The 22,119-nt window shown below is 45.0% G+C and overlaps 1 protein-coding gene and 1 long non-coding RNA gene across 3 annotated transcripts in view; both read left to right on the top strand.

The window, feature by feature from the left end:
- LOC137426072 (uncharacterized) overlaps positions 1-9,216 on the top strand; it is a 36,460-nt gene extending 27,244 nt beyond the window's left edge. For both annotated transcript variants that reach the window (XR_010984183.1, XR_010984184.1), the window contains exon 3: positions 9,138-9,216. This is a non-coding gene — a long non-coding RNA (uncharacterized LOC137426072). The remainder of the gene's footprint in view (positions 1-9,137) is intronic.
- LOC144891699 (uncharacterized) overlaps positions 1-22,119 on the top strand; it is a 1,187,956-nt gene that overhangs the window by 625,735 nt on the left and 540,102 nt on the right. The gene's annotated exons all lie outside the window — the stretch shown is intronic.

The raw sequence follows: 22,119 nt of genomic DNA, 5'->3' as shown, positions 1-22,119 counted from the left end.
TTCACCGATGGGGGACCTAGGCGTAACGCTTGTTTTCATTTTATGTTCCCCTGTGTGTCCATCTTTGAGTCAGTGTGTGAGGATCATCAAAGTACACATTCGTTTTTACCTCACCTTTCATTTTCACCTCTTCAGTTTATTTTCATTAAATTATTTGTGGTGCATTTGATTTGTCATGTTCGTTTATTTGTTGTGGGTTGGGGAATAAACCCATGTGTTCATCAGATAAACGTCTCGCATGCCTTCTTTCCCGCATGTGTAAAAATAACCGCCATTTTCGGCTACTCGCCTCGAGACTAAAAACTGCCTCGGCTATCCGTCATCAGGCGGTCTTAATCACTGGTAACAGGATAATAACGCATACACACACACGCATACACACACACACACACACACACACACACACACACACACACACACACACACACACAGAGATATATACACATACACATACATACACACATACACACACATACACACACACAGATACATACACATACACATACACATACATATACACATACACACGCATACACACACACACACACACACACACACACACACACACACACACACACAAACAAACACACACACACACGTACATAGATACATACACATATACATACATACACACACACACACACAGATACATACACATACACACAAACATGCACACACACACACACAAACACACACACACATACCCATGCACACACACCACATACAAACACACACAGAGATACATATACACACACACACACACACACACACATAACATGCACACACATACATATTGTTACGTGCTCCTCCCCAACCCCCTGGTCACGGTGTACGTCTGAGCCCCGAGAGGAGTCACGGCAGAAAAATGTGTTATTCTGTGTGTCAAAGATCAATGGAGAAACCACCCCAATTGTTACTCACAAACAAATATTGTATTGAGATCACACAAGAATAACTGTACAACAACAATAGTATTCAAAAGTACAATCAATATGTCCTATGATGGTACCATCAGTTTTGCAATATATAACTCACTGTGCTCCAAGTGAGTGTAACAAGAACATTCCCCAATGTCTCTTATTCCCGGCTCCAAGACGAAGGTGATTCGCTCCAGCGATCGCTAGAACGATGTCCAAACGACCAGAATCGCTTGCGGATGGCCAGGGCAGTCACACAGCCGAAGCTGTACAAAGGCACCCTCAAGGCGACTGGGAAATCCAAACGCGCCCTACAGGCGACCGAGAGATCACACCCTCGGATATGGACGAATTAGCCTTCAAAAATCCGCGTCACACACATGCCCCAGATCGACGTCTGAATGCGGTGAGAATTGTCGAAAAGAAATGAAACCGCGAGCGAAGCACAAATCCTGCGCGAGTCAAAATGGCCGATGACCCGGTCTCGTGGCGCACGGCACGGCGATGATTCTCTCCTGAATCGATCGCAAAACCTGACATGCAGGTTGACCGGTCACAGCGATGACAACTCCGTCGTAGGAATTCCTCTCCCGGAAACCCGAAAGTTCGCTAGTGACTCTTGCTCGCCAACGTTCGCTTCAGAACCAGGAGCAACTCAGCTCTCTTGTCTGACTCATTCGCTCTGCCCTTTTTCCTCTTCTTCTTCTTCGTCTTCCGGTTCCCGATCCGGTTTCATTTTTAAAACATTCCTTTTACCTTTTGGCAATAAATAATTGCTATTTCCCTCAAACAACAACAACAATAATACATGGAACTAGAAATGTCTCAAGTGGATGAAAGCCACCACAACGGAAGTGACGAATCCGTAACACTTCCCCCCCTCAAGAAAGAAAGTTTGAAAATAGTGAAAACTTTCTTTGTCGGCAAAACTCTTCCAACAAACAAAAGTAAACTCACACCCAAATCATCAATTCCCATGAGCAACGATAATCAATATTTCCCAAAAATAAAGCAACAAAACTTCAAACAACCTACAGATATCTCCAAAGTTAGTTCACTCTGGACAAAGCATCTGCAACGACATTGTCCCTGCCCTTTACATGCTCAATTTCCAAGTTGAACTCCTGCAAAGCCAAACTCCATCTCATCAACCTCTGATTTTTATTTTTCATTTTTTGAATGAAGGTTAAGGGGTTGTGAAGAGTGAAGACTTTTATAGGAAAGGTAGTAGTTCCCAGATACACCTCATAATGCTGAAGCGCTAGCAGGAGAGCAAGGGTCTCTTTTTCTACGGTGGCATAATTTGCCTGGTGTTTGTTGAACTTTTTGGAATAGTAGCACACCGGGTGATCCACTCCATCCTCATCTTCCTGTAATAAAACTGCCCCATCCCCCACATCACTTGCATCAATGGCCAACTTGAAAGGTGCTTGAAAATCCGGGGCGGCTAGGACAGGAGAGTTCATTAATATTGCTTTGACGTGGGCAAAGGCAGCCTGACATTTGTCATCCCAAACAAATTTGGTCTCTTTCCTCAGCAAATTCGTTAAAGGGGCTACCACATCAGAAAAATTCCTGCAGAACCGCCGCTACCAACCAGCCATACCCAAGAATCTCATAAGCTCCTTCTTCCCTTTTGGAACTTGGAGGCGATCAATGGCTTCTATCTTGGCTGTCACCGGTTGCACCTGACCCTGACCTACTACATGGCCTAGGAACACCACCTGTGCCTTTACAAACGCACTCTTAGATAAGTTGATGGTCAACCCTGCCTCGGTCAGTTTCTTGAAAAATGCATGAATTTGTTTAAGATGATCTTCCATGGTCATGGTGTGGATGATGACATCATCCAGATAAGCCTCCACCCCCTCAAGGTCTGCAATAAGCTTATTAATCAGCGTTGAAATGTAGCAGGCCCGTTTTTCAATCCAGAGGGAAGAACCTTGTACTGATACAACCCATTTGGTGTGACTAAAGCAAAGATTTCCTTGGCTCTATCAGTAAGAGGAATCTGCCAATACCCTTTCAGCAAGTCAAACTTAGTTACAAATTTAGCTGGGCCTATTCTATCAATACAGTCATCAATCCTCGGGAGGGGATATGAGTCGGTCTTGGTCACTGCATTAACCCGTTTTAAATCCGTACAACAGCGAAAACTGCCATCGGGTTTTGGAACCAACACACATGGTGAGCTCCATTCACTGCTGCTTGGTTCGATGATGTCATTCTCCAACATATACTGAACCTCCTTCCGAAGATACTCCATCTTCACAGGGTTCATCCGATAGGGGTGTTGTTTGACAGGAGTGGCTTCCCCCACCTCAATATCATGATATACCAAGTCAGTACGACCAGGTACATCTGTGAACAAATGTGCAAATTCAAAAATTAGGCTGGATAGTTGTCCTTGTTGTTCCCTTGTCAAATGACCTAATTTCTCATCTAAATGACAACACTTCTGTGTTCGTCAATCTGGGACAAGCCTAGTCATCAAAGTTATCAAACTTCACACCGGCGTCAACCTCTGTATTCTATTGCACCCCGGCTACAGGCACGACAGGTGAGACAGGAACCATTTCTTCCACAGGCTTCCTCTCCTGATATTTCTTCAGTCGGTTGACATGACAGCTGCCGCTTTTTCCGTCGGTCGGGAGTTGTCACCACGTAATCTGTTTCATTAACCCTCCTTTCGACTGCATCGGGACCACAATACCTAGCCTGTAGTGGCTGACCTGGAACAGGAAGCAACACTAACACCCGGTCCTCAGGACTGAAATTCCTTATCTGAGATTTCTTGTCATGTCTCACTTTCATTTTTTCCTAGGTCACTTTCAAGTTTTTCCTCGCAACTTCACAAGCCTTTGCTTAGCTGTGAATAACCGTTGACACATACTCCACCACGGTTGACTGTGAATCCTCCTGTAGCCACCGCTCTTTTACCAATTTCAATGGTCCTCGCACCGCGTGTCCAAACACAAGTTCAAAAGGACTGAATCCCAATGATTCCTGAACGGATTCCCTCATAGCAAACAACAATAAGGGTATTCCTTCATTCCAATCCTTGTCACATTCAAAACAGTACATTCTGATCATATTCTTCAATGTCTGGTGAAACCTTTCCAAGGCCCCTTGGCTCTCGGGATGGTAAGTACTTGATCTTACTTGTTCCACTCCCAACAGGTGTACCACTTGTTGAAAAAGTGTGGACATGAATTTGGAACCCTGATCAGATTGGATGACCTTATGGAGGCCAACCAAAGTGAAAAATTTAATCAAGGCCTTTGCAATAACTGCCGCAGTAGTTTTCCTAAGAGGCACTGCCTCTGGGAACCTGGTGGAAGCGCACATGATGGTCAGCAAATACTGATGTCCAGCCTTAGTTTTAGGTAAAGGGCCTACACAGTCAATAATGACTCGGCTGAATGGCTCTTCAAAAGCTGGAATTGGTTTTAAAGGTACGGATGGGATTTTCTGATTAGGTTTTCCCACCAGCTGGAAAGAATGGCAAGATTTGCAGAACTCCGCCACATCACGTCGCAATCCTGGCCAGAAAAAATGTACCAATATTCTGTCACAGGTCTTGTTCACTCCAAGGTGCCCGGCCAAAGGTGTCTCATGTGCCAAACTCAATATCTCCTTCCGGTACGGCGGTGGCACCACAATTTGGTAATGAACTTTCCACTCATCGTTTGCTGGCACCTCCGGTGGTCTCCATTTTCTCATGAGTATTTCCCCTTTCATGAAGTAACCCACAGGTATCTTCCTAGCCTCTCCCTCTGTAACGGCTTTACCAATTAAACTCCGGATCTCCGAGTCTCCGTGTTGTTCTTCAACCTGTCTCTTTCGGACCAGCACTGTTTGCTCAACCTCGTTCCCAGATGTCTCCGACGGACACTCCATTTCCTCTTTGGTTCCAGATGCCACCTCTTCCTTAAGTTCCTTAATGTCACTCCCTTTCTTATTACCTCTTTCAGAAGTTTCCTCCAATATCTCTAAGGAATCCAAATCCACCTTGCTTTCCTTCTCCTTCTCTTCAGAGCGCTTCCTACCCATAGCACGAGTCACTGCACAGGATGGAAAGATACCCGGAATCTCCTGCTCTAACCGTGCGGTGTTATTTTCCATACTGGGCTTTTCAACCAACATTGGATTACCAGAAACTCGACCACCGGCCAAATCATTCCCGATAATAAAAGAGATTCCCTCTACAGGTAGAGTGGCTTGTAAGCCTACGGTGACCAGTCCTGACACCAAATCAGACTTCAAATGGATGACATGAAGTGGAGCTTTAACATAGCCACCAACCCCCTGTAAAAGAACACTAACACCAGTTGCCGTCTTCTCTGAGAATGACAAAATGCCTTCAAGCATCAAAGATTGATGTGCTCCTGTGTCCCTCAATACCCTAACAGGTCTCTGGTTAGTCAAGTCTCCATCCAGTGACACAAACCCCTCTGAAATAAACGGTTTGTACCCCTCTTGAACAAGGTCGTTTTGTGATGCCGTAACTGTGGCATGGGAACCTTCACAAGGCACTGTCCGCCAAAGACGATTTCTCGCATTTGCCAATGCATTCGGAGTTCTACTAGTCTGACTCCGCTCCTGATATTTCCTTTTCATGGCATAACATTGGGACATCAAATGTCCAGGTTTCTTGCAAAAAGCGCAAGTAGGCCCGGAGGAAAAACTCGTGGTCTGCCTCGAGCCCCCCGGAAGATAAGTCTGTCTTGGAACTGTAGTCTTCTGATCCCTAAAAGTTGTGGTATCAGATTTGTACTCATAATCATCTCCAGGTCGCCTCCATGAATTTTTGTTCTCCGCACCTGATTTACCATAACTCCCCTGGCGAACTCTAGGTGGGAAGTTAGGTTTGTGGAATCCCATCCTGTGTGTCAAGGCATAGTCATCTGCCATGGTTGCTGCCTCATACAACTCTGGTACCTTCTTTTCCTCCAGGTGTACTTTAATGTCCTCGTGGACACACTGTTTGAATTCCTCCACCAAGATCAATTGTCGCAACAGTTCGAAGTCTTTCCCAATCTCCTTCGAGTCATACCACCGATCAAACATGGTTTCCTTCATTCTGGCAAACTCCACATGGGTCTCACTCTCCCTCTTCCTGGCATTCCGGAATTTTTGCCGGTAAGCTTCAGGGACCAATTCATAGGCTTTGAGAATGGCTTTCTTCACTATCTCATAATCTGCACATTGGTCAATCGGTAAAGCCGAATATATATCTTGAGCTTTACCCACCAGAACACTTTGCACTAACATAGTCCAGGACTCCCCAGGCCATTTTAGTATTTGAGCCACTTTCTAAAAGTGTAGAAAAAATTTGGCTACCTCCAAAACATTGAAGGGTGGAACCAGCCTCACATGCCTACCAACATCCCAGGTGTTCTGACTAGTTGTCAAACAAGCCGGCATGGATGTTACCTCTCCCTGTTCTTCCATTATTTGCAGCTCCTTGAGTTTAAGTTCCCTCTGACACTCCATGTCACGTTCCTTTAACTCCCTTTCGGCTCTTCTTTCCTCTGCTCTTTCCTTTTCACTTCCTACTTCGAGTTCCCTTTCAAATCTCCTTTCCTCTGCTCTTCTTTCCTCGAGTTCTCGTGCAGCTCTCCTTTCCTCTGCTTTTAACCTTTCCTGGCTCTGCAGTTGCATCTCCAGTTTCCGGAGCTCCACATTTGCTTTTGTCTTTGGGTAACCACTCCAAGGCTACCTCTGTCCATGTGCCCTGTCCCACCAGAGATTCTATCACCAATAGAATTGGTGATATTGAGGTCGGTTTGTCTTTCTGTGTGATTAATGTCAGCTCTTTCACGAGCCTCGATCTTGTATCCCAAAAAAAAAAAAAAAAGTCTGCATCTCTGCTTTCTTCATATTAACTCGGACCTCCAAGTTAAAATGTCTGGCCAATATCAAGAGTTCCGATTTTTTTTAACGCTTGGAACTGTGCCTCATTATGGGACACCGCAAACTTTCCTGCGTCAAACACCATGGTGACTATCAGTTAACACCTGTTAACCTTCCCACAAAAATTTGCAAATTTTTGAAAAAATTGGGAATGTTAGAAAAATTCCAAATTTGGGAATTTTGGGAATGTTAGGGAATTCTACCCCGGACGAATTATCAGGGAATTTAATCCCGGATGAGTGTTATTAGGGAATTTAATCCCGGACGAAGACCCAATTTCGAGCCCCCGAGTCAATTGGATGAGCCACCAATTTCTGTTACGTGCTCCTCCCTGACCCCCTGGTCATGGTGTACCTCCAAGCCCCGAGAGGAGTCACGGCAGAAAAATGTGTTATTCTGTGTGTCAAAGATCAATGGAGAAGCCACCCCAATTGTTACTCACAAACAAATATTGTATTGAGATCACACAAGAATAACGGTACAACAACAATCGTATTCAAAAGTACAATCAATATGTCCTATGATGGTACCATCAGTTTTGCAATATATAACTCACTGTGCTCCAGGTGAGTGTAACAAGAACATTCCCCAATGTCTCTTATTACCGGCTCCAAGATGAAGTTGATTCGCTCCAGCGATCGCTAGAATGATGTCCAAATGACCAGAATCCCGTGCGGATGGCCAGGGCAGTCACACAGCCGAAGCTGTACAAAGACGCCCGCAAGGTGACTGGGAAAGCCAAAGGCGCCCTACAGGCGACTGAGAGATCACACCCTCGGGTATGGACAAATTAGCCTTCAAAAATCCGCGTCACACACACACCCCAGATCGACGTCTGAATGCGGTGATAATTGTCGAAAAGAAATAAAACCGCGAGCGAAGCACAAATCCTGCGCGAGTCAAAATGGCCGACGACCCGGTCTCGTGGCACACGGCACGGCAATGATTCTCTCCTGAATCGATCGCAAAACCTGACATGCAGGTTGACCGGTCACAGCGATGACAACTCCGTCGTAGGAATTCCTCTCCCGGAAACCCGAAAGTTCGCTAGTGACTCTTGCTCGACAACGTTCGCTTCAGAACCCGGAGCAACTCGGCTTTCTTGTCCGACTCATTCGCTCCGCCCTTTTTCCTCTTCTTCTTCTTCTTCATCTTCCGGTTCTCGATCCGGTTTCATTTTAAAAACATTCCTTTTACCTTTTGACAATAATAATTGCTATTTCCCTCAAACAACAATCTATCTATAATTCCAGCAATCTCTGTGTGTCTGTGTGTCTGTGTGTCTGTGTGTCTGTGTGTCTGTGACCGCTGTTTCTCGACAACCACGGGTCCGATATACTTTAAACTTGCCAGGTATATTGCTGGGGACCCGAGGATGTGCCTTTTCAAGGTTTGTAATTAATCGGACAAGTACTTACCGAGCTATGTCCAAAAAACGCTTCAACCAATCAGAGAGCAGCGAGCTATCACGTGTGCCGAACGTGGCGATCAGACTCTGCCTCGGACGGCACATTTGACAGCGTATTCATTTATTTCACGTTGGAAAACTATGTTGCCGTTAAACTATGTTTTAAAACGAATTCAAACTGCGATTAAATTAAAACGATTCATTGTAACTGCGATTTGCGAACTTCCGGACAGTGACGACTTCACTTCCGGCAGCCAATCACAGAACGCTTTGTTGCGTAGGCGTGGCCGATGTGAGACGAGCGGAGCTGAGCGCGTTACGAGCTGACCGCCATTACGGTACGTAATTCGATTTCTTATGCGCATTATTTCTCCCAATTCAGTCAGAGCGAAGGGCGGAAGCGAAGAGCGTTGTTTTTTTTGTTTACGGGCGTACGGGCGGGGTAGAGCGTACGGGTAGCGTTTTTTTTTTTTTTTGGCAAGGAACGGGCACCCACGTACGGGCAATGCCCTAGTAATAATAATACATGGAACCAGAAATGTCTCAAGTGGATGAAAGCCACCACAACGGAAGTGACGAATCCATAACAATATACACACACACAAACACACACAACATACACACACACAAACACACACATAACATACACATATGCAAACACACACATAACATACACATAACATACACATATACACACACACACACACACACACACACACACACACACACACACACACACACACACACACACACATTACCTCTTTCACACATTACCTCTTTCACTTTTACTTTAAGAGGGAACGGTTGTGCATCCGTGGTGTGTTTTTCTTCGGTTTGTTATACAAAAGAGACTTGCAGAATGCAGCCTTTCCACCTTCCATTGGTTTTATCCACAGCACAAGTGTCGGGCATTTCGCTGAAAATACACGAAAAGTACGTATAATATCCCAATGTTTGTTTGGCATGCAGAATACACACGCACACGTTATTAGTGAGTGCAGCGTGTGAGCACAAAGAAACGGAAAACAATAACATTGGCGAGTGGTCCGTGCCTTGCTGCTTTGAACGCATAAGAAATATGGATTTTGAATGACAGATTCGAGTAACAATGTCTTTGTTGCCGCCCGAGGGTCTTGTGTGGCACAGCAATAGGAAAATTGTATGCAGTGTCTGAAGGTCAAGGTCCTGTCTTGTCTTGTCAGACAACGTGGAGAAGAACTGAATGTATTGTCAGATTTGCATGAACTTGTTTGGCTGACTGAATGCAATAGGATATTTACTGAAAACCCAAAGGTTTTACTGAAATTTTACTGAAATTTACTGAAATTTACTGAAAACCCAACTGGCTCCACCTGCAGCAGGAGACGGGCTTTTCTAATCACTTCTGTGTGTGTGTCTGTTCGGGCCATAACTTTTTTACCATTTGAGTTTTGTCATCAAATTTTCAACAAAGCTTTATTATGAGAATACGAAGAAGGCAAATTAATAATTTGGTCATTAGGTCAAAGGTCAGCATCAGCTAAAATCATAAATTTTCATCCGATTGACATGAAATTTCAATTTACCATTTGAGTTTTGTCATGAAATTTCCAACAAAGCTTTATTATGAGAATACGAGAAGGCAAATTAATAAATTGGTCTCAAGGTCAAAAGGTCAAAGGTCAGCATCAGCTAAAATCATCAATTTTCATCTGATTGACCTGAAATTTCAATTTACCATTTGAGTTTTGTCATCACATTTTCAACAAAGCTTTATTATGAGAATACAGAGAATGCAAATTAATAAATTGATCAAAAGGTCAAAAGATCAAAGGCCAGCGTCAGCTAAAATCATCAATTTTCATCCGATTGACCTGAAATTTCAATTTATCATATGCGTTTTGTCATCAAATTTTCAACAAAGCTTTATTATGAGAATATGGAGAAGGTAAATTCATAATTTAGTCTAAAGGTCAAAGGTCAGCATCAGCTAAAATCATCAATTTTCATCCGATTGACCTGAAATTTAAATTTACCATTTGAGTTTTGTCATCAAATTTTCAACAAAACTTTATTTTGAGAATATGGGGAAGACAAATGAATAAATTGGACAAAAGGTCAAAAGATCAAAGGCCTGCGTCACACAAAATCATCAATTTTCATCCGATTGACCTGAAATTTCAATTTACCATTTGAGTTTTGTCATCAAATTTTCTACAAAGCTTTATTATGAGAATATGGAAAAGGTAAATTAATAATTTGCTCTAAAGGTGAAAAGGTCAAAGGTCAGCATCAGCTAAAATCAATTTTCATTCGATTGATCTGAAATTTCAATTTCCCATTTGAGTTTTGTCATCAAATTTTCAACGAGAATACGGAGAAGGCAAATTAATAATTTGGTCTAAAGGTCAAAAGATCATAGGCCAGCGTTACACAAAATCATCAATTTTCATCCGATTGACCAGACATTTTAAGAATTTGCATAATGGGGCACTGAATTGGTTCACTAAGTTTGTTTTTTTTAAGATCAAAAGGTGAAACGTCAAGGTTGCATAAAATCGTCAATTTTTGTCCAATTTACCCAGAATTTTAAGAACTTGCAGGTCACAGAATTGGTTCATCAATCAAAATCTAGAAGGTGATTTTTTTTTTTTTTACATCTAAAGCTCAATTGTCAAGACTGCATTAAATCAATTTTCAATTTTTCTTTTTTCTTAAAACTCTTTTCGTTATTTTGAGCATACAGAAGACAGAAGAAGAAGAAGAAGAAGAAGACGTCTGAATACAAGCGGAAACGTATGGACTTTGCATTTTCAGATGATTCCTAGTTCTAGATTGTATTCACTTCGTTCCTCCACATGTGACTCAATGCACTTTTATGTAAGTAAGAATGTATTGTTCTTCTTCCTCACTGTATCCATAAATAGAGTGAAGCTATCTGATGAAAAGCCTTTCTCTCTAGTTTCCCACCAATGCGACAAGTTCTTGCCATTGCTGGGTGTGTTTCCTGATGCCATTGAAATGGAAGCTAATTTTGTCTCTGAAACCTTTACTTCGAGGAAAAAATTTTTTTTTACGGTGTAGCCTGTAAGACAATGCCGTCTGGAACAGCGTTTATCTGTCCATCCTGTGTATTACGTATGTCCCTCACAAACATCCATCAATCAGACCTGAGGATTCTGTCACATGCCAGGGGGACAGCAGATCCTCCACTCAGCAGATCCACCATTTGAGTTTTGTCATCAAATTTTCAACAAAGCTTTATTATGAGAATACGGAGAAGGCATATTGATAACTTGGTCTAAAGGTCAAAAGATCAAAGGTCAGCATCAGCTAAAATCAATTTTCATTCGATTGACCTGATATTGAATTTCATTGACATAGGCAAACTATCAAATACCCAGCTCCCATATCTCCCATAAATATCATATATCAAACTAAAATGTGAGACAATGCCATCACATTTAAAGGCAAGGCGCATTTAAAGGCAAGGCGCATTTAAAGGCAAGGCGCATTTAAAGGCAAGGGACAAATCAACAGGATTTGAATATGGTATTCCGACAACATGAGTGATATTAGCTCAAATGCCAAACAAGACGAGCCAAAATGGCCAAATAATTACACGAGCTGGCTGCGAAGTGGTACGTGTCCTTCCTCTTATCAGGAAAAAAACACGCCTGACATACTTTTTAGTCTGCCCAGCCGGTTAGAAAATATAGCCGAGACCAGACACTTGCCTTGACATTTAAACTCACCAGGCAACTAACAAAGTAATGGTTTTTCAACATTCGTTTTTAGTGTCGCTCATCTTGTAGTTTCAGCTTACTGACTTGTTTCCAGCTCCAGCCCAATAATTGATCAAAACATTGATCCTCAATTTTCAAGGAGACTTTTAAATGATTGCATGGAATCTTAGTCTTTGTGAAGGCTGGTGTTGGTCTGCGTTAGCGAACAAGTTTAACCTTTTTTTTTTTTCTTTTTTTTTTGTATACTGAATCGAAGCTCGTGAAAGAGCTAACATTTACTTCACAAACAAATCGACCAGACAAACAAAATACACAAAAAGAGGGAGCGGAAGACAAGATGGGGAGAAAAGGGGAAGCACACAAACACAACATCCGAGAGCAAGGAGATGTGTGGAAGGGAGAGGGCCCGGGGGGAGGAGGCATGGGAAGGGGGGTAGGGGGGGGGGGGGGAGGGAGAAGTATAAAGCACAAGGACACCAAGGACTTCCAGGACAGAAGTTGGTATTTAAAAACGGGGAATTGGGGTGAAATTAGCGGGGGTAGAAAAGATCAAGGTTTTGGATGGGGGAAGATAAGAGATGCTGGTGAACAGCTGTTTTAAAGACTTGGAGGGTGGAGTGGGATTGAAGAGAGTGAGGGAGTTTGTTCCAGGGGCGGGAGAAAAGAGGAATGAAGGAGTGAAGGTGAGCAGAGAGTCTTGATTTTGGCAGTTTAACCAAAAGAGGGTTGCAGGCAGATCTTGTGCGACCTGTAGGAATATTTGCGGGACAGAGCCCAGAGAGAGCTGGGGGGGGCAAGGCCAGAGAGGAGTCGGTAGAAGACGGAAAGACCACCAACCTGCCTGCGGTGAGTGAGTGAGAGGCCCTTGGAGTTAGCTTCATCGTGGGAGATTCCAAGGATTCTGAATGCTTTGGTTTCAACAGCGCGAAGGCGAGCTAGGTGTGAGGCAGGAGCACCAGCCCAGAGGGGAGAGCAGTATTCCATTGAGCTGCGGATGAAAGCCTTGTATGTGGTGAGGAGCTCAGGTGTGCCAAGGAAGGACTTCGCATGACGGAGGATGCCCAGTCAGCGACTGGCTTTGGAGGCCAGATTTGAAATGTGGTTTTTCCAGGAAAGATCATGGCAGATAGTGAGACCCAAAAGCTTGAGTGACAGAACTTCTTGGAGAGGATTATTCAGAAAGTGGATGGGAGGGTTGTCCAGTCGGTCTTTTCGGAGAGACATCGTAAGAGTGTGAGATTTGTCAGGATTGAAAGACATGTTCCACTTGTTTGCCCAGTCTGTGATTTTGTCAAGGTCTGCAGAGAGTGAGGAGGCTGCAGACTGCCGATCTGAGGGATGAAGAATGGAGCGACAGAGAGTAGAGTCGTCAGCAAAGAGATAGAGAGGATTTTCAAGAGAGTCAGAGAGATCATTGATGAAGACCAGAAAAAGCACAGGGCCCAGAACACTGCCTTGGGGAACTCCAGCCTGAACAGGAAGAGGAGATGAGAGAAACCCATTCAGGGCCACACGTTGACTACGACTAGAGAGGAAGTCCGCCAGCCATGCATGGAGATTTCCATGGATACCAAAAGAGGAGAGTTTGGTGAGCAGAGCGGGGTGCCAGACTGTATCGAAGGCACGTGATATGTCAAGGGAGACTGCTCTAATTTCCTGTTTGGCATTGAGGACCTCCATCCATTGTTGAGAAAGCAGAAGCAGCATGTCCAGAGTGGAGTGTCCAGGTCTGAAACCAAATTGATGATCAGAGATCAAGCCATTGGAGAAGAGGAAAGATTTCATATCTGAAGCAATGATGGATTCCATGACCTTGCTGATAATTGGGAGAAGGCTGATTGGTCTGTAGTTGCTGGGATCTGTTTTTGCACCTTTTTTGTGCAAAGCGGTGATGTTGGCAGATTTCCAAGCAGATGGAAGATGACCTTGAGCAAAAGAGAGGGTGAAGAAAACAGAGAGAGGGAGTGAAAGAGCGGAAGAACATGATTTTAGGACCCATGGGCTGATGCCGTCAGGTCCAGTTGCAGAATCAGAGTCGAGGGTTGACAGACACTTTTCCACCTTGTCAGGAGGAAAGGACACAGAGTCCAGGAGCAGCTGGGTACGACTGGGTACGGTGGGTACAGAGAGGGATGGGTTTGGGACACAAGATTTAGAGGCAAACACAGAGTTGAGGCATTCGGCTTTTTCATGTGCGGAGTCAGCCGTGTGGCCATTTAAGGTGAGGGAGGGGATGGAGGGGGAACAAACACCAGAACCAGATTTTACCAGACGCCACCAGGATTTGGAAGAGGGAGACAGATAAGAGAGTTCGGTCCTGAGGACGGAGAGATATTGTTTCCTGGCTCTCCTGAGGGTGGACACACACTTGTTTCGGGCTTTGTGAAAGGAAATGAGATTTCCTTCCGTTGGATTTGCTTTCCATGAGACGAAAGCAAGTTGTTTCTGGGCAATAGCCTCACCACAAGATTCCGTGTACCATGGACGGGAGGAAGGGTATGACAACTGAAGACGAGAAGGGATAAAACTGTGCATGAGAGAGAGCAATTTACTTTGGAAGAATTCCCAGGATGAGTTGATGTCAGAGGCAGCAGAGATGGGAGACCAGTCCAGATGATTGATGGCTGCTTGAAGACCGTGCCAGTTGGCCTGAGTGAAATGCCAGACTCGTCGACGCTGAGGAGGCTCTCTGAAAATGGTCAGAGAGATGTCCACTTTAACAAGCACATGATCAGAAGAGCCGATTGGAGCAGAAGAAGAGCAGCAGACATTTTCAGGGAAGTTAGTCATAACCAAGTCCAGAAGAGAAGATTCTCCGTTGACTGAGATCCGGGTTGGGAAATTGACAGATTGTGTCAGTCCCAGTGAGTCACAGAAGTCCTTTGCTGAAGAGCCATGGCTGGTGAGAGAGGTACCCACCTCCAGCCAACTGGCATGGTGACAGTTGAAATCACCACATATGACGAAGAGAGAGTTGGGATGGGTAGATAGAAGTTGGTCCATATTATCAGACAGCGAGATGTAGATGGAGTCATCACTGTTTGGTGGACGGTACAACACGCATATGAACAAAAGGTGGGAGCGAAGGGGAAGCCATAGCCAAAGGTATTCCTTGGGGTGAGGTGGAGAGAGGGCAGTGCAGGGCGAGTGAGGAAGAGAGTTTTTTATAAAGATAGCAACCCCACCTCCAGAACGAGACTCAGGTCTATCATACTGGAGGAGGGAGTAACCTGGGAGAGATACCAAGGAATCAGAGACATCATGAAGGAGGAAGGTTTCTGTTAAGCAGATCACGTCTGGTTTGTCAGAAGCAACCTGTATGGAGAGATCATTTAAGTTTGAGCGAAGGCCCCGGATGTTTGAGGTCCATACTGTTAAGGAAGAGGAAGGGGGAGCATCGGATACAGAACAGGGGGGGGGGGAGCGGTAGGGCAGGATGTGGAAGAGGAGGAAGAGGTAGGGAGAGCTGTTGCAGATGTGTCAGAGATTACAGAATAGCTTGGAGAAAGGGAAGAATGGGGCGGACAAAAGGTTTGATGGTGTTTGGGTGAGGCGCAGTGAGGTGTTATTTGAGGAGGGGGAAGAGTGAGGCAGAAGGTTGAGGAAGATGAAGGTGAAAGTTGGAAGGGGGAAGAAGCGGGGAGGACGCTTTGAGGAGGAGGGGTGAGAGGGGAGTCTAGGAGGGGAGGAGTGAGGGAGAGTCTCGGAGGGGAGGGGTGTGGGGGGAGTTTAGGAGGGACGGGGCAGGGGGGGAGATTTGAAAGGGATGGGTGTTTGGGAAGATTAGGGGGGGGAGGGGCAAGGGGGAAGATTTGACAGAGATGGGTGATGGGGAAGATTTGGAGGGGAGGGGTGAGATTGGATTTTGAAAAGTGTACGATTTATGGGAAACGAACATTTATTGCAAAATGAGTTTCTTGAGACATTCGAGTCAAAAATACGTTTGAGGACGCTGAAGGATGGTTGGAGTTCTGGAGAGTTTAGGGAATGATAGTGTAGCAGCATAGCAAACCTGTTGTGCATTTTGTGATACCAGCACCAAATTTGGCACAAATGTACATTAATATGTTGCGAACATTTTCAGATATTGGGCCACTTGAAATTCCGTAATTTTTTTTTTCAAATTTTTTCAAATTTCGTAATTTCAAATTCGGGTGACACCGTCACAATTTCGGTCTTCGAGGCCGGCCGATATAGTGGGGCGGCTTAGCCCAAATATTCAAAAGAATTGTGCATTTTGTGATACAAGCACCAAATTTGGCACAAATGTACATTAATATGTTGCGAACATTGTGTGGTCAGCAATGAAGACGAGAGTCTGAATTACATGTATGCAAAAGACCTTGTGAACCAGTGAAGCAAATACACGGGTAAGCATGAATTAAATCTAGGGCATGATATAATTTCCATGATGTTTACCTCTACACTCAATGGTGGAAGGAGGTAATGTTTTGATCCCAGCTTGTCTGTATGTCTGTTTGTCTGTTAGTCCACAAAATTCCAGACAAAGCTTGTAGTAGTGGTAGTTGTAGTGGTAGTGGTGATAACAGAAATTGTTATATAGAACTGAACTTATATTATTATTATATGCAGAAAATAACTTCATTTCTATATGCCCTGCAGTGGACAGGTTAATTGGTTTATGCACTGAAGGGGTCACCCTGGTGTGCACTGCTGTGTTCTGCCTCACTGAGTTGTTCAGGTATGATGTACTCAGCACAAGCTTCCGGTCGGCCCGGAGGTGGGGGTGCGGGGCCTGTCACGGAACGTCAAAACAAACGGCCTGCCGGGGCCGCCCAAAAGTCGGGCATGAGGGGCGCGTCCACTAATGGAACGCCTCTCGCTTCCCAGATCGAGGGCCACGTGGTCAGGAGAACCTCGTCCCTTCCGGTCACACTTTGCCTATCGGCCGGCCTCGAAGACCGAAATTGTGACGGTGTCACCCGAAAAATTTGAAATTACGAAATTTGAAAAAATTTGAAAAATAAAATTACGGAATTTCAAGTGGCCCAATATCTGAAAATTTTCGCAACATATTAATGTACATTTGTGCCAAATTTGGTGCTTGTATCACAAAATGCACAATTCTTTTGAATATTTGGGCTAAGCCGCCCCACTATGAATGAAAGATGCACTGTAAGAGATGGAATTTTTTTTTTGAATGAATAGAATTGGTGAGCAAGTCCAAAGCATCCTTTTATAGAAGAAGTAGAAAAAAGTGTTATAGAATATGACATAATAATAAAGTTCTTCAGGGGACAGATGAAACATGTATTAACAACTTGATCATGTGAACTCGAACAACGTGGTCGAAGAACGAAAGAACAAATAACGAAGAACGAAAGAGCAAAAGAACGAAGAACGAAAGAACAAATAAGAACGTACAAGCGGATAAGAACAGGGAAGGAAAAAAAAATTTTGGTTTTTTTTTTGAGATTTTAAAACAAGGGAGTATGGGTGAAAAGACCGTGAAAAACAGAGACCGACAGTAGTTGCAGCGCGATCGAAGAACCGCTGAGACAAAAAACAAAAGCCTCAAGCCAAGGTCTGAGGACACGGTAGCCTACTACTACTAGCACTACACTAGGCCTCAGAATACACGATACGAAAAAAACCGACGATTCTGTACACAGGTATGAAAAACCAACACCGAGAAACCTATTAAAGTCACCCCAATAGGTACATACACCGAAAGAAAGATAAAGATACGACAAAAACACAAATGTGAAAGATCACTTAGCTTCGAAAGCGTGAGCGCATGGAACAGCTTCGAAAAGACGTGACCTCGCCGTGATCTCAATCCATCCAAAACTAGAATTAGTTTTATAAATAATCTATAATATAATTTATAGATAATATAATTAATCCAATAAAACTAGATCACTTAGAATTCCCGCATCCAAAACCTTGATCTCTTCTACCCCCGTTAATTCACCCCAAAACCACTTTTTTGAAATATTTTTTTGGTTATGACTAACTTCCCTGAAAATGTCTGCTGCTCTTCTTCTGCTCCGATCAGATCATCTGATCATGTCCTTGTTAAAGTGGACATCTCTCTGACCATCCTCAGGGAGCCTGCTCAGCGTCGACGAGTCTGGCATTTCACTCAGGCCAACTGGCACGGTCTTCAAGCAGCCATCAATCATCTGGACTGGTCTCCCATCTCTACCACCTCTGACATCAACTCATCCTGGGAATTCTTCCAAAGTAAATTGCTCTCTCTCATGCACAGATTTATCCCATCTCGTCTTCAGTTGTCATACCCTTCCTCCCGTCCATGGTACACGGAATCTTGTGGTGAGGCTGTTGCCCAGAAACAACTTGCCTTCGTCTCCTGGAAAGCAAATCCAACGGAAGGAAATCTCATTTCCTTTCACAAAGCCCGAAACAAGTGTGTGTCCACCCTCAGGAGAGCCAGGAAACAATATCTCTCCGTTCTCAAGACCGAACTCTCTTATCTGTCTCCCTCTTCCAAATCCTGGTGGCGTCTGGTCAAATCCGTTTCTGGTGTTTGTTCCCCCTCCATCCCCTCCCTTACCTCAAACGGCTACACAGCTGACTCCGCACGTGAAAAAGCTGAATGCCTCAACTCTGTGTTTGCCTCTAAATCTTGTGTCCCAAACCCATCCCTCTCTGTACCCACCATACCCAGTCGTACCCTGCTGCTCCTGGACTCCGTGTCCTTTCCTCCTGACAAGGTGGAAAAGTTTCTGTCAACCCTCGACTCTGATTCTGCAACTGGACCTGACGGCATCAGCCCACGGGTCCTAAAATCCTGCTCTGCTGCTCTATCTCACCCTCTCTCTGTTCTCTTCACCCTCTCTTTTGCTCAAGGTCAACTGCCATCTGCTTGGAAATCAGCCAACATCACCGCTTTGCACAAAAAAGGTGCAAAAACAGATCCTAGCAACTACAGACCAATCAGCCTTCTCCCAATTATCAGCAAAGTCATGGAATCCATCATTGCTTCGGATATGAAATCTTTCCTCTTCTCCAATGGCTTGATCTCTGATCATCAATTTGGTTTCAGACCAGGTCACTCTACTCTGGACATGCTGCTTCTGCTGTCTCAACAATGGATGGAGGTCCTCAATGCCAAACAGGAAATTAGAGCTGTCTCCCTCGACATATCACGTGCCTTCGACACGGTCTGGCACCCCGCTCTGCTCACCAAACTCTCCTCCTTTGGTATCCATGGAAATCTCCACGCATGGCTGGCAGACTTCCTCTCTAGTCGTCATCAACATGTGGCCCTGAATGGGTTTCTCTCATCTCCTCTTCCTGTTCAGGCTGGAGTTCCCCAAGGCAGTGTTCTGGGCCCCATGCTTTTTCTGGTCTTCATCAATGATCTCTCTGACTCTCTCGAAAATCCTCTCTATCTCTTTGCTGATGACTCCACTCTCTGCCGCTCCATTCCTCTTCCCTCAGATCGGCAGTCTGCTGCCTCCTCACTCTCTGAAGACCTGGACAAAATCACAGACTGGTCAAACAAGTGGAACATGTCTTTCAATCCTGACAAATCTCACACTCTTACGATGTCTCTCCGAAAAGATCGACTGGACAACCCTCCAATCTACTTTCTCAACAATCCTCTCCAAGAAGTTCTGTCGCTCAAGATTTTGGGTCTCACTATCTGCCATGATCTTTCTTGGGAAAACCACATTTCCAAGCTGGCCTCCAAAGCCAGTCGCCGACTGGGCATCCTCCGTCGTGCGAAGTCCTTCCTCGGCACACCTGAGCTCCTCACCACATACAAGGCTTTCATCCGCAGCTCAATGGAATACTGTTCTCCCCTATGGGCCGGTGCTCCTGCCTCACACCTAGCTCGGCTTCACGCTGTTGAAACCAAAGCTTTCAGAATTATTGGAATCTCCCGCGATGAAGCTATCTCTGAGGGCCTTTCACTCACTCACCGCAGGCAGGTAGGTGGTCTTTCTGTCTTCTACCGACTCCTCTCCGGCCTTGCACCCCCAGCTCTCTCTGTGCTCTGTCCCCCAAATATTCCTACAGGTCGCACAAGATCTGCCAGCAACCCTCTGATGGTTAAACTGCCGAAATCTCGGCTCTCTGCTCACCTTCACTCTTTCATTCCTCTTTTCTCCCGCCTCTGGAACAAACTCCCTCACTCCCTTCAATCCCACTCCTCCCTCCAGGTCTTTAAAACAGCTGTTCACCACCATCTCTTATCTTCCCCCATCCAAAACCTTGAACTTTTCTACCCCCGCTAATTCACCCCAGATCCACCTTGTTTGAAATTCCAACTTCTTTCCTGGAAGTCCTGGCAGTGTCCATATGTTTTATACCTCTCCCACCGCCCCCTTCCCATGCCCCCCCCCCCCCAAAGCCCTCGCCCTCTCTCAGATCTCTCGATGTCTCCATGTCTCTCGGTCCCTGCTCTCAAATGTTGTGTTTGTGTCCTTCCCCCTCTCTCCCCATCTTGTCTACCGCTCCCGATGTTATATGTTTTATGTGTCGGTTTGTCTTTCTGTGTGATTAATGTTCGCTCTTTCACGAGCCTCGATCTTGTATACAAAAAAAACCGACTTTTTTCTTTAACCAGGTGAGGAAGGTGCGAAAGACTACACAATCTGCTTCTGCTCGTACTGTTCAAAATCACGTGGAGCATTGAAAATGGGACGTACTGTAATTCACTAAAAGTGAATTTGCTTCCTGGTGGGGCGATGCACCTTGGGGTAAGCGATCCTTCAGATTGGATCTTATTATCTGTAACCATGGCAATAACTCAGCATCGGGACATGCTTGGCTCACTCACTCCCCTCTCTTGCACAACTTACCATCTGCCACAAGTTAAAAACGGATCATGGAGAGTCAAAACAAGTACCAATCCTCGACTTGATAGAACATGACAAACTAACAAGTTTTGGACAAATGGGAAAGATGCTGTGCAAATCCCTCGACAACAAGGTGGTCTTTCTGTCTTTCTGTTTTCCAAGCAGGTTGGTGGTCTTTCTGTGTTCTACCGACTCCTATCCAGCCTATCCCCCCCCCCCTCCCCCCCAGCTCTGTGCTCTGTGCTCTGTCCCCCAACTATTCCTCCAGGTCGCACAAGATCTGCCAGCCACCCTCTGATGGTTAAACTGCCGAAATCTCGGCTCTCTGCTCACCTTCACTCTTTCATTCCTCTTTTCTCCCGCCTCTGGAACAAACTCCCACACTCACTTCAATCACACTCCTCCCTCCAGGTCTTCAAAACAGCTGTTCACCACCATCTCTTATCTCCCCCCATCCAAAACCTTGATCTCTTCTACCCCCGTTAATTCACCCCAAAACCACTTTTTTGAAATACCGACTTTTTTCTTTCCTGGAAGTTCCAGCAGTGTCCATGTGTTTTATACTCCCCCCCCCCTCCCACCCCCCGCCTCCCATGCCTCTTCCCCCCAAGCCCTCTCCCTCCCACAGATCTTCCGATGTCCCTGTCCTCTGCTGTTGTACTTGTGTGCTTCCCTCTCTCTCTCCATCTTGTCTCCCGCTCCCTTTTCTGTATATTTTGTGTGTCCGTTTTTTTTTTTTTTGTGATTGATATTAGCTCTTACACGAGCCTCGATGTTGTATACAAAAAAAAAAAACTGCTTTACCTTGACAGGCGGATCATGCGAGATGAGGAACGACGCTTATTGACGATGAGGAATACATGACTTTCGAAATTATGTATGAAAGCTAAATGAGGCCTTTAGCGCATGTGCTGTGTGTGCTCACACTGACTTGGTTCTGCTCGTGGACACTTTTAACCTGCTGTTGCTGGTGCGAAATGTGTGATGTAAATCGTCTTAACATAATTTTCAGCATTTCGATGAAACATAATTTCCAGCATAATTTCCTATTAATACAATGAGCGACCAACCACAGTGAATATATATATATATATAGTTACGGATTCGGGGGACGGCTCTCCCGTTAGCAAGGGGTGATTATCCCCTTGTCCTGTTAAGCTGGCCGTCTCCCCAGTCCTGGTACTTGTAACGCTCTCCCGCGGGATGGAACGGATCAGGGTTATGGGTCCAGGGGCAATTCTAATTTCAGGGTTATGGGTCCAGGGGCAAATTTAAACTTTATCCCGAATACCTTTATCCGTCCCTCCGCAGACTAGGGAGACAAGTACCGCTCGAACCCCGGTTTTAGATGTTATAATTGC

Source organism: Myxine glutinosa, chromosome 4, assembly GCF_964187855.1.
Source record: "Myxine glutinosa chromosome 4, kmMyxGlut1.1, whole genome shotgun sequence".
Classification (NCBI taxonomy): domain Eukaryota; kingdom Metazoa; phylum Chordata; class Myxini; order Myxiniformes; family Myxinidae; genus Myxine; species Myxine glutinosa.
This window is presented reverse-complemented; position numbering and strand designations above follow the sequence as displayed.